This window comes from Dermacentor andersoni, chromosome 7, assembly GCF_023375885.2.
Source record: "Dermacentor andersoni chromosome 7, qqDerAnde1_hic_scaffold, whole genome shotgun sequence".
In the NCBI taxonomy this organism is placed as follows: Eukaryota; Metazoa; Arthropoda; class Arachnida; order Ixodida; family Ixodidae; genus Dermacentor; species Dermacentor andersoni.
The window spans coordinates 76931043-76947452 of record NC_092820.1 but is presented as its reverse complement, the minus strand read 5'-3'; the positions used below and the strand labels follow the sequence as shown (position 1 = coordinate 76947452).

Genomic DNA, 16410 nt, shown 5'->3' with positions numbered 1-16410 from the left:
TCTTCCTTGCCTTTGGGTCATTTGGCGTTCATTTTTTTCTTCGTGTTGCCATTCATACTGTCGCTGTACTGATTGAAAACCAGCAATAACGGTTCGCTAAACTTCGTGGAGTTTTCGTCGTCATTGCTGTTGTTGTTGCTGTTTCATTTGTTTCCGAGACAACAATTATATCAAAGAAAATTTCTTCACTTTTCTGCTCAGTTCATTTACCTATTCTCTACTCAATAGCGTAAACCAATTAAACAACGGTAGAAGCATCACCTTGGCTCTGCCTCCCCGCGTTCCTCGTGAATCGCGGGAGTGCCTACCAGTGAGATTGATTACGGACTTCAATACATATTTTCTGGCCTCCAACAAAATTCGCTCAATTTAACATTTCTAGATAACAATACGAAAGGTTGTTGCGTATAAGGAGCTATTTCACGTATTTGTTTCGAGATGACCTTAGCTTAGGTCTGGACATTGCCTAAACGTGAGTTTTGCCAAATTTGGAAACAATATTCTGTAAAAGTACTCAATCTCGTAGTCGAACATTAATCCTTGCTAAATCATAGCAATGGAATAACATAGTACCAGCATAATATGGCGGGAATGTTAACACTATATATAAAAAGAATGATGAAAACTCATATTTTTCTTTTTTACTGAGCCAATTACTGGCGGGAAATTAATGAATGTGTTTACCTATGACACTGCGGAAAAGAACCACCCCAGCAGTATATTCTCAAATATCATTTCTCATTGTACTTAGTTCCACACTTTATTACTGTAAATATTACCTCCAACCAACTGTTTCTTCTCCACGGCAACTTCAAGGAGCGTTTGCGTCACCGACAAATTGTTTTTGAAAAAAGAATAGGCGATGGCCACTTTTGGGGTTTGGGGCGTTTTGCCTCGAATGACGCATTGTATCTAGAAAACTCCGACAATGCGCGTCTGGCATTAGAAGGACGGCATGTGGATAACAGAGATGCCGATTATTCTTGGCCAACAACATAAACCACGAGGGTGGAAGCTTTTTTTTTTTTTCTAACGAGCCGCCAAAATGTACCTCTGGTGGTCAAGTTGAATAGTGAATAACCTGAAGCCTACTAATGATAGTTTACGGACAACACATTTCTTAAATCTCTTTGCAGGTAGTCTATCATTCCATTCATTTTAACAGCATGCCGCATGGTAACCCAGGAGAATAATAAAACCAGATGCGTTGGGTCCGCACTGGCTCAACAGAGTGTACTATTGGGAGTGACGGGAGAAAGTGAAGCATGAAAGGTTTTCGGCAATGATATAAACAGGGTAGAAGCAGTAACACCAGCGAAAGTGATGGCGAGATTTGCTTTGTTTTTTCCTTAACTGTACCCAGAGGCGCAATTGAAGTTCGAAGGAAAGTGGAAGAGTTACCAGGGAAGAAAAGCAGCACATGGTCTATTAAAGCACAGATCATTCGGAGAGAGAGAAATAGCGATAGAGACAGACAGAGACAAAAGGAGAAGAAATAGCCTCAGGGCACAGAAGAAACGCTCGTGTGGTTAATGATGCCCGAGGCAATGAGCATGAAGCGCGCTGTCTGCGTAATGATTTCCACCGTACTCAGGATTGCGATGCCTCCTGGTGAGCATGGCAAGCAACCGTCTTCGCCTTTAGAAACTGATTAATTTTCTTCCTTCGTATCTTCTCCCTGGGATTTTGACGACTGGTAACTTTAACTTCTTTTGGGGCTCCGTGACGAAATGCAATGCTGGTGCTGATTAGTGCTAGCTGATTAGACGTTCAGTACTTTGAGCCACTAAGGCTTACTAGAAAACGTGCGTGAACTTTCTTAAAGCGAAGCTTTATTCGTCTCTACCCACCTCCTTCCCCGCACCTTTTTTTTTGTGGAGAGAAAGGGGAGCAAACGCGAGCTCCGGGTAGACTGGACCGGTATCGTCTCACGGAGTGTACAAAGCACGCCGCTTATCCGAAGCTTGCGGCGTGCTTTATAGACTGCGTGAGTCGATACCACCTAATGTTAAGCTGATCCTTTATAATGCACTATTCTCGTCTCATTTAATGTATTGCCACCTGGTGTGGGGCACCATGTCAAAGGAAAATATCAGTAAATTATTACTCCTACAAAAAAAAGGCTGTTCGTCATATCGCAAACGAGCCATTTGACGCACATGCATTTGAACGGTTTTCGAAGTTTAATATCATTTGTCCTAGCCAGGGTATAAGAGGTTAACATTGCCCTAAAATACCACAGGTACATTAAGTATAACAATGAAGTGTTCTTGGGGTTGGGCAACCTAACAGAACCAACAGACATATCCTCTAACATTAGGGAAACAAAGAGACGGCTGCTACCACTCTTCCGTACAAAAGCTTTAGAAAGTTAGCCCTTTGTGTAGTTTTCTGTCTCGGTAATGTTACAACATAAAAGAGCGCAGTTGTTACTGAAAATTAAATCTGAATTTAAATATTAAATTTAGGAGTCAATAAGAAAAAGTAGTAGTTCAAATCAAGAAGGAATCTCATAACAAACGCTGATATTAGACCCTTCCAACCATTTTATCATCATTTTGGTACCTTATTTCATGATGTTTATTAAGTTTGGAACTTCCTTTTCTGGCATAAAGCATTACTTTTTCTAGGCTAGCTTTAGTGGAACTTTGCAACGTATCCCGTGACTTTAATAATACACGCACTGAGTAGGTGTATTAAATTGTAGGTAAGCTGTGATTCACTCGTATTTAAATCAACTAGCAATGGTGCTTGTTCCTTTCGGTCTGATCAGTTGGATTTGTTATAAGCAGTCCCGAATTTATTTCTGTAGCTGCTCCAATAGCTTCGCACAATGCTTATTTATAAGCACGAAATGGAGCAGTCTCTTGTCACCTGACTGGTTTTCATGTAAAATAAGTTTCATGAATCTAATTCAAAGAAACACTTCGGCACCTAATCAGAAAACTGTGACCCTATTTACATTAAAGGAAGAAGCGTTGAAAGGGGCATGCTTCCCCGGGCGAACACTTATTCAGTGACACGACCATAGCAGGCTTTGATAACCGACAAAAGACGGATCGACTTTCTTATGATCCTCGAGACTGGCTGAATTTCTTGCGAAATTGAAGTAGCCTTCACGCTCATTCAACATACTAGGAGCACAGGAGAAAACCAAGTTTAGAGATCTTCGAAGCAGCACGAAAGCAATGAAAAGCCCGTGTTTCCTGAAATACTCTGGGGACGAACCAACTCCAGGAGCGTTGGCATAGTAATACTGCTCTTCCTGCTTTGGTTGGGTTGTGGGATCGCTGTAGCCTAGCAATGTTGAGCATAGAGAAGGGAGGGTTGTCGAAAAATTAAAAAAAAACGCATAGCTTGAGGGAGCATAGCAAGTTGACGACGAGGCCAGGATCAAAGAGCAGCGAGGTAGCAATATGCCTGTGTGTTGAATTTGTTTTTCTTTAGTTTTCATTCGGCATTTCTTCTTGTTTTCTCGTACCTGTTCGTGATTCTTTGCTTGTGCAGCTGCCTTGCTTGGCTGACCTCATACGCACACTACACCGTACTTCGCAGACGTGCACACTGAAACTCATTTTCCCGCCGCTTCTTTCGAATAGAGTACCCAAAGACGTTTCTTCAATCGTGCGTATAAAAAAAATCCACACAGAGGAATGGATTTGCTGTGTAAACTTTTTTAACGGCAGGAGAGGGTGGGAGGTGGGTAAGCTGACAGTAGGAATAACAGACTGCAGCCGCGCTCGCGAGTTCATCACGGGCTGGCATTGGTGAGCTGCACTCCCGTGGCAATATCCGTACATAGTTGAAAGGGCTGCGCGGAGCTTGACTCTGCGGGCGAGGACAAGGAGTAATCATTTGTACAGCAGTGCAAATGTTCGGACGTTCATACGAAGTTACGCTCGCGTTTTGTATACTGTCCGCAATTGGATCAGCAGTTGGCGACTGCTGCGAACTGCACAACGTCGATTCCCCTCCACCCATCTTCGCTCCTTGTCGTGCTCCTCACAAAAGCCCATCCGAACAGAGTCCAGAGAAAAAAAGAAAGCTAGCTACATCCCGACGTGGCTGTGCCATGTATACGTACTGCCTAAACGCGTTCGTACCTTTCTTTTTCTTTTTTACTTCTTCCTTTTTCTTCGTACATGATATGTAGGAGATGTGTGCGACGCTGGCGCTTGCTTTTCCCATAGACTGGATATATACTAAAATAAAATAACAAGGCTCGCACTGCACAAAACGAAGGCGGCCGTGATCACAAAGTTCCGTAAAGCACGTTTAACCTAGCGGTTTGGTCGTATAAGTGCGCTAGAGACACCTCGAAACAGAGGTCATAATAAACACACCTGGAAACTAGTCTCGGGTCACACAAACACTCTATAGATAGCGAAGGCGAAGTCACTTCACAGAAAGACACACGAAGTTAGGTGAAAGAAAGGTACGTAAAATCAGGTCAAAGAAAACACATAAAGCAAGCCTATATAGGTAACAGAACGCGTGCTGTATTTTGGCCAAAAATATATATCGACCCTTTCCGAGCCATCGCTCGAGTGCCCACGTATACTTTTCCTGATGTCAGTCTCTCTGGCGGTCACCACGCCATTACCTTTTCTTTTACGGCTCGTGCGGTCGACCACCCAAGCGGGATCTGTAGCCTCTACAACGGAGTGCAGTTTTACGGCAAAGGAGTGCGCGTTTATTAGACGCGACTGTGCAGGAGGGCAGTCGACTCTTACGGCCGGTTTGAAACTTTCGCACTCAGTTTTACCGGGGCTGGCGTAGGAGCATATTTGCACTCCAGAGACAAAAACGTAAGCCGGACCATGCTCTTGCCGACACCTCGTATTTACTTTTCTATTACTATCACCTCAACCTGACTGCTGCATTCGACGCACTGCTGCCTTCTATGGTGCTAATGTTTTTATTCTGAAGATGTTGTCAAGTTTATATTGTGACCTCGTATTTCCTTGGCTAACAAAATTGCAAAGTGTTGACGTAAAGGCAGTGCTTCGTCAATGCTTGCAATAAACAGGCGGAAGATCTAAGTTTCGCCGCATTTCTTTTTATTCGACGTCAGTGTATTATCAGGAATCATGGCAGCGCCTTCGTGGCAACAGCCGGCCGCTTCTGAACTATCAAGTCGTCGTCCTGTAGGGCTTTTATCCTATCCTTTTCAACGAACCCTTCCATTTACGCCAGCGTATTAGTAACAAGTGCGTATTAGTATTAGTTCAACAAAGTATTGATACCAACTGGGCATGGCTTTTGTGATGCGATGTCGGTTTCTCTGCCCAATAGGTTACAGAGGCTATTTTTGATTGTCTCGCGCAGAATGTAAGACATGCCGCTACCTTCGACGCCAAGTGCTGCCTTCTTGCGGAGACTGCGGAAGACGGCAAAAAGATGGCTGTTCTTCCAGTGCGTCTTCGCTTGTTGTGATGTCTTCAGGTTTGTCCTTACCAAACCGGCTGAGCTGTTTGTTTTCCAGATTGTTTGAAAAGCCTTATGTACAAGCGTTACTCGTCCGCCGACACCGTGCCGTCGCTCGCTGCACCCGAAACCAACGAGTAAGGAGCTGCTCTTACAAAAGCCCTGCAGCATACGCGGAGGTACGAGAAGACGGCGTTGTGCGCGATTTCCTTGTGGCGCCGGAAAAACACAACAGGATAGTGGTTTAAAGATAAAATACATTGTGGTCAGCGAAATCACTCGGTTGGGTATTAGCCTGCTGCAGTAAACTACGCCAAAGGGTGCGTCCTGCCTACCAACGCTGTGGGCCTGCGATCACAGTGCCGTTTACGGCTCTTCGGCGTCTTTGTTTCGGATCTGCTCTGTTCGCTTCCTGGACGGATAGGCCATGGAATCAAACATTATGCAAGGCTGCGTTCCGAACACGAAACAAAAGTATGTACAAAGAGACCGTGTGCGAGTGTTCACTTCATGACTTGCGCGGCGGATTTTCCGCTGTGGAAAGTGCAACAAGGTTGCACGGAAATGGACTGTTCTTGTGTTCCGTACATGTTTTTCGTGTACATAAGTAAGGCGCACCTGAGTACTCCTGATCGTGAAAAGAGAAAGCAGCATATGACTATCTTGCACAGAAACAGGGCGGCACACGTTTCAATACTGTCTGACTTGTTTAGTTTTCCTTTTCTATCACGCAAGGCGGTTGTGATTTAACTGCTATAAATGCGCAACGCTTCCACTCAGCTACAGAAGAAACATGTTTCTAACAAAGCTGGCGCCCTCTTAAGCATTGTCATACATGGATAAGCAAATTATTGGGTGTTATCTATTGAATGCCAAGTAAAAAGAGAGAGAGAGAGAGAGAGAAAAATACAGGAAGGCAGGGATGTTAACCAGTCAATAGTCTGGTTGGCTACCCTACACTGGGGGATGGAAAAAGGGGAAGAGAAAGAAGGGAGAGAGAAGGTGTAGGTACGTGTACGGACAGCACTTCAGTTAAAGTCGCTCGAGCAAACCAGAAGTTCTGAGAAAACACAAAAGTGCCTTCACTGCCTTCTGAGCCGATGATCGGTCGGGACGGTGCTCTAATATTCTCTGTTCACTCAGAGGACGATCATCTAGTTTCCTCAATGTGTCGGACAAATACTGCCTTTGTGCTTGAAATTGAGGACAATGGCACAATAAGTGGTCAATGCTCTCCTCGCATCCGCAAACATCACATGCAGGACTATCAGCCATTCCAATGAGTGCTGAGTAGGCATTGGTGAAGGCCACTCCAAGCCATAACCGACACAGAAGAGACGCTTCACGCCGGTGCATTCTGGCTGGAGGTCTGAGTTGAAGTGACGGGTTTAGTCTATGCAGTCTTGTGCGCCTTGTATGTGCGGTATTCCACTCTGCTAAGAAGATCGTGCGTGCCAGAATGCCAAGTTGTCTCGCGGCGTCGGTCCTTGAGAGCGGAATGAGGACGCAGCGGTCTTCTTGGTTTGACGTCCGAGCTGCCTTATCGACGTCATCATTTTTAATGATACCGCAATGATCTGGTATCCACTGAAAAGAGATATCACGGCCTTTTTCTCTTAAGTGATGGACAAGTTCCGCGATTTCGCACGTGAGCTTATCGTGAGTTCCACGTCGGAGAAATGACTGCACACATTGCAAGGCCTGCCTTGAATCGCAGAAGACTGCCCATCTTCTAGGACTTTCAGTATTTATCACTAGAAGCGCGTCGCGGAGAGCCGCGAGCTCTGCAGCTGTAGACGTAGTGACATGGGAACTCTTGAACCGCTTGGTTATTCTCATTGCTGGTATAACTACAGCGCCGCCGGAACTGGTTGATGTAGTTGGTCCATCAATGTAGACGTGTGTGCAGTCGCTGTATTTCTCGTACAAGAGAAGTAAAGTTATTTGCTTGAGCGCTGATGATGGCAAGTCCGACTTTTTCTGAAGTCCTGGGATTGTAAGGTTCACTTCAGTACGGCGCATACACCATGGGGGAATAGAAGGCCTTGCCGCAGGTGCGTAACCTGACCTGAAAGAGGCACGGTGCGCGAAGACAGTCGCACTGAATGTCGTGTGGGGCCTATCTACTGGGAGACTTGCTAGCTGGTGGGTAGGGGTCCGGGCGAAGAGTCTTATGTGCATACGCATTGTTTCAATGCTAATGTGCGTACTAATAGTGAAATCTTGAGACTGCAATAACTTCAGTCATTGACGCACTCCGCGGTAGACCGAGACATATCTTAAGTGCTTGGGCTTGGATGCTTTGGATTATGTTCAGGTTAGCTCTGCAGGTGTTGGACATGACCGGTAGGCTGTACCGCAGGAATCCAATAAAGAGGACCCTCTACAGTTGCAGCATAGAGTGTATTGGCACTCCCCAGGTCTTTCCTGCAAGGAACTTAAACATATGGCAAATTCCTGTCAGGCGTTTTTTCACATAATTCACATGAGGGGTCCAGGAGAGATTTTTGTCAGGGACCACCCCCGAAAATCTGTGACTCGCGCTGTACGAGATCATGTGTCTGTCGACGGATATCACGTATGGAGACATTGATTTCCTGGTAAATGCCACTGCTGCGCACTTTTCGTACGATATATGAAGTCCTTGTTCTCGAAGGTAGGATGATGTTAAAGTACCTGACTTTTGAAGCCGCGCGCGAAGCTGCAGTCGCGTCACAGCCGTCGTCCAAATGCAGATGTCGTCGGCATAGATGGAGAGCCTAACGGTGCCTGGCAGGATATCTGCGAGTCCGATGAGTGTTAGACTGAAGAGCGTTTGGCTGAGTACTCCGCCCTGAGGCACCCCATGGTTACTGTAATGCTGGGAGGTCGGGCCATCCTCGGTAAGCACGAAAAAGGATCTCTTATGTAGATAGCTACTTATCCAAAAATATACGTTGCCGCCAAGTCCTACTGCCTCTAACGCGCTGAAAATCGCTTCGTGCGTTACGTTATCGTACGCTCCTTTAACATCCAGAAACAGGGCAGCAGATAATGTTTTGCAGGACTTCTAGTGCTCGACGCACGTCACCAAGTCGATAACGTTGTCTATGGAAGAACGGCCACGCCTGAAACCGGCCACTGCATCTGGATATACCTGGTAATGTTCGAGGTACCATTTTAGCCGTGCTAGAACCATCCTCTGCATTAGTTTTCCGATGCAACTGGCAAGCGCAATTGGTCGGTATGATGCAATGTCTACAGGCGACTTGCCAGGCTTGATCAGTGGAATTAGGCGACTGGTCTTCCATTCCTGGGGAACCGTACCTGTCCGCCAGGAGCTGTTGAACAAGAGCAGGAGCACTTTTCGAGCCCCATCGCCAAGATTACACAGGGCACGGTAGGTTATACCATCGGGTCCTGGTGAAGATGAACGCTTGCACAAGGCCAGTGCAGCTTCGAGCTCGTTCATGGAGATAGGACTATCCATGCGGGAGTCGCGTGAAATGGGTGAGTGGCGGAGCGTCGATGTTCCAGCGGAACTATTTTCGCCAGCAATCCTCCTGCAGAAAGCTTCCGCTACGTCAATCTCGCTGCATTGTTGGTGAAGGGCCGAAGACTTAAAAGGGTGGCGCTGTTGAGGGGTTCCACGGAGACTACGAACAATTCTCCATATGTGAGACAAAGGTTTTCGTGGATCCAAAGATTCCCAGAATGATTTCCACCTTTGCGATGCAAGTTTGTCCATGCGACGCTGAATTTTTTTTTTTTTGAGTTCTTCTGGCCAACCTCAACTCATGTACAGACTTCGTGCGCCTGTATCTTCGCTCTGCACGACGACGAATTGCACGAAGCTTCTCTAGCTCAATGTCGTATTCGATGCGTGTAGACGTTCTCAGAAGCGAATGTTTCGCAGCCTCTAGGGCACCTTTTATGATGTCCTCTAGGCTAGAGGACAAGTCATCACGACAGCCGTCTTCGACAATTGACTTGAACATTGGCCAGTCGATACATTGTGTGACGGCGGCTAACCTGGAGTCCGTCAACCCTCCAACCCTAAGATAAGTGGGTAGGTGGTCCCTTCCCCGCGTTTCAATATCCGGAAACCACCTGACCTTTCTAGTGAAGGAGCGTGAAACAAAGGTCAGGTCCAGGCAGCTACAGTAGGCAGTTCCACGTAGAAAGGTGGGGCTTCCATCATTTAACAAGCACAGTTCTTGTTCGGAGGCAAATGACACTAATCTTCTGCCTCTCGAGTTGATCTTAGAACTTCCCCAGAGATGGTGGTGGGCATTAAAATCTCCAGTAATCACCAAAGGCTGCTGAGTCGCTGTCGTGATTCGCCGTAATCTCTCGCAGTCCAACCGACTTGAGGGCGGTATGTAGGCTGCAATTAATGTGAAAGTGAGCTTGCCTTTCTTCACTGTCAGACAGACGTATTGGTTTTCTTGGTCAGGCGACACTGGGTGATGGACATACGTAAGATCCCGTCGCATGAATACGATGACCTTGCTGCATTCTCCGTGGGTGGGGGACATGAAACACTCATACCCGGACAGTCTGATGTTATCTGATAGGGGCTCGCAGATTACAATGACCGGGAACTTATTCCTGAGCCCAAACTGTCGAAAGTCCTTTATCTGCCTATATATGGCAGCGCACTCGATTTAAAATGTAATTCTGCTTTCTCATGTACACAACACTGGGCCCCTAATTGGTTACATTGCTCATTGTGCTTGTTATCTATGTGAATGTAGCCTCTAGAAGTGATCCTGTTCATGTTCGCTTCGTGTGATGACTTGCGTAAATACGTAGGGCATTTTAACTTTCAAAGCACTTCCGTACATGCAACAACATTCAAGCCCACTTTACTGTGCCCACATTGACCGCGTAATGCTAAGAGCATACAACTAACTCACCAGCCGACCAATTGACCGAACGAACAAACGAAGAACCAAAACAGGCAAGCAAGCAATTCGCAGTCTCCCTGTCGTGAATGCGAGAGGTCATGATTTTAACTCCAAATCAAAATTTTTCGAAAAATATTATAACCATTCAATCAATTTAAATATAAAACTCATTCTTTACACCAAAATAATTTCATACGTTTTCTTGATAGGTAAGGTTCCGACGCATTCTGAAAGTTACATTCTAAAACATCATTTAAAGACGCACTCTGAGAATGAGATTTCCTTAAGACAACAAAGACATCTTGGCAAGCCTGAAAATCGTGCACAATGTGCCAACTATGGTGTGTGCTGACGTCTGAAATCCCAAGCAATTTACCGTCTCTTACGAGCAGTTTCGAAAACAGGAAGCAGCAATACGAGATGACCATGTTCGAGAATACGAACGAATGCGAGAATAGTATGTTGTTGCAAAGTGTTGAACATTTGATATTGTCTTTACGAAAACAGGCTAGATGACACTAGAGGTCATCAGTAAATTATTGTGGGCACCAAGAGGTGCAGCCCAGTGGCGACAATTACAAACCAAATCATACAGGAGCCCGATACTAATGTGCGCTATTTATCCAGTGTAGGGTAGCAAACCGGAGACTCATATCTGGTTAACCTCCCTGCCTTTCCTTTTTATTCTCTCTCTCTCTCTCTCTATCCAGACATGTATACAACAGATAGATGCAAAGTGTGTGGCACCAGGGGTGCTACAACGTAAAACTATTCCAAACTTTTCTATTCCAATTCTCCAATAAGCCCACCGCGATTGGTCAAAAACTTTTTGGACTGAACTGGAGAAGCTGTAATGAATTCGACGTAGCTAATCTCCAAGACGAAATGAGCCATTGCATTCCCGCACGTAGTTCGCAATTGCATTTTCGCAGACACGTCCTTTGCTCCCACACATACGTCACGCTTTATAACCGTTCAAGCAATAACGAAACAGAGTGATTGATAACATACAACAGAACATGACCAGGTTTTCACCCTGGTACAAAATCCAAGTCTATGAAACAAGCTTATTGAAATGCAGTTGAGCAAACGCACAATTTTGCGTCGAAACGTTATCTGTAACAAAGGTCATATAGCTTTTGGGTTGGTACACCATTCGTACTTATTAAAAACCCACTATTTACGACAGGTTTTAGACCATCATCAAACGAGGCTTAAGAATCTTTTATCGGAAAACAAAAAGCATTAAAAGTGCAATTTAACATGTTGTTAATATGCAGGTAACTACTGCGTTAACGTAATACTTCGCAGAAATGAAGGCAATCTCTTCTGACCTTTCTCGCCAATGTATTGCTGTTTATGCTTCAAATTTCACCTCGCAGTGCTTGCATGCCCTCTAGCGGCGAATGCACCATGGCAGCGCCATAAGACAGGCGCTTCACGAGCGGGAATGTGAAAACGAAAGTAGCCATCTTAAATTGGACCGGAAGGAGGGGCGCGGAGGAGTGAAATCGTAATTCATCGTGGGTGTATGCTTGTAGATTGGTGCCGCGACAGTATTTATAAGAGGCAAGACGCGAAAAGGCGGTCCGATGCACTGGACAAAAATAACAATTCGCGAAGCTCTGAGGTAGCGAAAGTTGAACTGAATGCGGCAGAACCATCAGAAATAATACTTCCGCTTCCCATGCATTATCGTCATGCGAAACGGAGTGACGGTGATCGGAGCGTTTTTTTCACGCCCTGTCAGCACCGTCGACGTTTCATTTTCGCCTTGGAAACGCGAGCCTATTTTCATACTCGCGACCGTTAGTGCATTATTGTTTCTTTTTTCACGGGCTCCCATTTTCGGTTACTGGACCCGGACATCGGAAACGCAAAAATACATTGAACACCCGTCAGCCTTCATTTTGGGATGTCGGAATGGTGCTGTAATGGGAAACGAAGATAGCTTTTTTTTTTTACTATTCTCGGTGAATACGTTAGCGCCTGACAATCTAGAAATAGCTTTTTTTTAGGCGGCACCTGATCGATTTGGGGTTTGTGGCATCTGGGTGTCCGGCCGCCTTTGCTGCACAAATGCGACTATTTGAGTTTTCTACAGCACGTATACGAAAACAGAACAAGACGTCAAAATTAGGTGTGGCCAGAAACAGAAGCACAAAGTTAGCGTAGAGCTGCGCATATAGCAGTAACAGTGCGTAATCAGCGCAAAAATACCGAAATAAACTGAAATAGCCCAGAAGGCCTAGATGAACTGATTCGGAAGATGATGCAGTGGAAAAATGTGGGCTTGTGCGGAAAGTAGTGCAGCCTAGCAACCCGCATGGTATACCTATGCACTGTAGAAAACTTTGTCTTTGTTCGATGTACACCCCTGTCGAGTCACCTTTTCTTTTCTACCTATTTCACTCAACATACCAGTACGCTACCAATAACATTACTGGTCAACTTAAAAGATTCCCGAAAGCCTTGACCTCTGGCTGTTCGGGCCCTCCTCAACTAGTATTCCGTTGTATTTTTAAAGCAGAAATTGTGTAAGGCTATTTTGATTGATAATGCAACATTGCTATGGTACTGTTCGGCTTCGATTTCGCAATCGCAACCAGTCCCGAAAGAGAAAAGCTAACACTGATTTAGGGCACCTATATAAACATTACAATTCGGCCATGCCGGGCGATTGTCACAGGCGATTTTAAATATATCTCTTCGATCCACGACAAAAATACAGGTAGCCCGCTCAATCACCTAACTAATGTTCTTACAAGCTCTGAAAAACGATTTCGCCGTTACTGCTGCCCTGCTCGTGCGGAATTTTCGCGACTGAGACTCTCTGTTTGGTCTCCGTCATTCACTAATATTTTTCCAAAATTACTGGCGTGGTGTGGCCGAAAAAATATTGTCGTCATACGCGGACCTCACTATCGAATATAAGCAAGGGGCTTCTGAGACGTGAGAGAGTGAAAAATCGGTTGACAAAGAGGAGACCAGCAGGCGCGCAGACCAAACCATAGCTGTCTAGCGCGTGGCTGACACTTGAACATCTGTGGCAGCAGTGTCGGTAAAAAGAATAGGCAACGGAAATATGACAGATACATGAAGGAAGATATTGCTTCGCTGAGACTCGCAGTGCATCCGGGATAGTAATCACGCTACAACACCGCCCCAGCTAATGTCTGGGCCGAGGGCACTGCCCAAGCTGAAGTGTGAGCTGGGACTGGGACTGCATCAGTTTCGCGGATAATTTGACTTTTTCGGTATTTCACGTGAATATGGGCAGCCTGGATATGAAACCCTAACTCCGACGAAGGCTCCTCTAGCGGAGACGCGAGCATAGCTTAGACGCAGTAGCAGCAGCAGCGGCGGTGGCGGAAGCATCGTTAAATAGTTCGCATGGGATCTTCACTTGCTTTTCGAGATCATTTACATTTCAACTGAGGATGGAGCTTCTCCAGATTAACTCTATGGGTACGAGTCTAAATCGCAATAGCTGCAAACGCAACTTGGTATCAGCCAGGGCAGGACAAGGGTGATTGGAGATCTCTGGGAGAGGCCTTCCTGTTGCGGACGTATTTTCGAACGTCAGTACGCGCTCACTGGCCGGCTGAGCGAAAGTGATTTGAACTGACTGGCTGGTTGAGCAAAACCGCTGGTGTACTACGTCACGCGAAAGTATAGTATCGCTAAAAGTGAATCGGAGGATACGTCTCTTGCAGCGTATATACGCGAATGAGATTCTTGAAGCTTTGTCCGGCCGTGGAGCTTCTATAAAATGCTTTTCTACCGTAGCATATTAGGATTTATTTTAAGCACAACAAGAAGGAGATTTTTCTTCCTTGACTCCTTATTTAAGAACATTAACCTCCAGATTATAATACGATAAAAAAACATTGCGTAATGGGTACAGGCTTGTAACTATGGAAGGCTCTACCCATCCTGTTTCTTTGTCAGGGTTCTTGCGAGCAGCCCTTCCTGGGGCAAAGAAAATTATTTGTTTGAAAACTGACAAATCAGTTGTATAATTATGAGTGTTTCTCCTGCCATGTTCAGCCCCATGGTGTGTTTGCGCACGTTTTGCTCTCTTCATTAAATTGTTTTATTCGGCTGTTCGTTTCATGAGTATCTACAAACCTTCGCTGCCTGTCTTTCTTGTCAGTTTCAGTTCCGATAACATACGTAAAGCACAAAAGCATCATGAAGGTACGCAGGAAACCCTAGAAATAAACTCTGGCGTTGGATACCATTATACAAATCACACGTACCGGCCGAAATATATGCCCAACTGTGCTTGAAATGTCTTGTCAACCTAAGCTGAAATTCTATGCAAGTTAGAGGGATACGTCAGCTGCCTTTATTATGATGCTATATGTAAGTTTTAATCTCGTGAGCTTTACATGTTCGCGCATCGCACAGGTCCCGATGTTAAGCTCGTGCCAGGTTTACGTTTTACCGAAACGCAAACTGCAAACCGCAGAAGGGCAAGACAACTGCAACAGGACAGGACAAGAAAGTATCGCTCTAGGAAAGTATCACACTCATCATTTGTGCGAACGAGGAGAAACAGTGATTAATAAAAGAGAAAGAAATGCATTACACCTCGCAATTGCGTTCATAGAAGCAGTTAAGAACGACGTTTATGTAGTTTGCAGTGCGCTGACCTCCTGTTAGGATAGTGATGTCATTCACTGACAAGTTTTTTTCAGTTTAGGTATTGATCACCTGAGTAATGTGACTGCACACAAAAAGAAGTCTCTCTTCCAAATCTCGTTTGAATGCTTGCAGCATGGTGCTCATCAGCGGAGTACGTATACACTGGCGCGTTATCTTACTTCCTTATCCAAAACTTCCTGTGTGCATATATAACAGTCGGCTATGAACACACACACACACACACACACGCGCGCGCGCGCCCACACCACACACACACACATTATATATATATATATATATATATATAAGGGTACATAGGAACCCCCTATGTCGCCCTATCTCCTATGAGACCCCTAGTGACAAAATATAATGAAGTCCTGATCATCCTACTCAACATAATAACATATGGATGTTTCATATAAATGCACGTTTGGTCCCATCTGCCATATGACGCATGTTCCATGTATTCTGCAAGGCAAATCAAATATAGTATATCGCAGGTCCTATATAGTATACAGGTCCTATAAATAAAATTTCACATTTTCATATACTCCAAATATAAGTCGCGGGTGATATGTATTTCTTTCTTGTATATTTTTTTACAGTTTCTGATATACTTGATGATACTGACTCTTATATGGGATCTCCATATGTTGATGTGATATTATTTGATATAGGATGTATAAATTTTTGCAATAGTGTCGCTGCCCATCTAGCATGCTGCCTATTCTGCAGACGTATAAACCCAACCTAAATAAAAGGTTCTCTTCCTGTAGATGCTTTCTTTAAGCTAATAAAATGGAGAACTCCACCTGAGCGGCCACATAGAGATCGGCAGCATGGCTATCGACTTTTACGGATCATCCTGGTTCTGGCATCAATCCAGGAACCGTTGCATTTCCATTGAAGTCACTCAAATAACTAACGAGGAGTCTAGCAGAAGCACGGAATTGTTTAATTCTTCCTCAGCTTCTTACCCTTGTATCATAATTTTTCTGCCAGAACCCGCATGATGACCTAAGATTGACGAAATCAACACTTGCGTTCTCATAAGAGCAGCTCAAAGAGCTAATCGCAGAAGATCGCAAATGCAGGTACTTACCAAATTAGTCTTTGGGTACCAAAATAAATGTGAGCGCTTTGAATAACCTGCGAAAGAAATGAGAGCCCTGCAATTATACTCATAAAAAATATATTTTTTTTATAGAATAGGAGTGCCTAAAGCACTCATGTTTTGTAATAGTTGTCATGCTTAAGCCCTAACACAAAGCCATCAACAAGCTTCTTAGCTTTCTAGAAACCGTCTTCTAGCATGGTACACATTATTTCGCTAAACCCACAACACAATTAAACAAAAGTAAATGGCTATAGCTGCATGGAAAACAAATGACAGTGCCATAGATAGTAGTCGTGACAAAGAATCAAGAAAAATGGAGACTGGAAG

General features: G+C 44.8%; 1 long non-coding RNA gene across 1 annotated transcript in view; it reads right to left on the bottom strand.

Moving 5' to 3' along the window:
- LOC140219280 (uncharacterized) overlaps window positions 1-16116 on the bottom strand; it is a 91679-nt gene extending 75563 nt beyond the window's left edge. The window contains exon 1 of the long non-coding RNA XR_011895435.1: window positions 16069-16116. This is a non-coding gene — a long non-coding RNA (uncharacterized lncRNA). The remainder of the gene's footprint in view (window positions 1-16068) is intronic.
- Window positions 16117-16410: the final 294 nt, after the last annotated feature.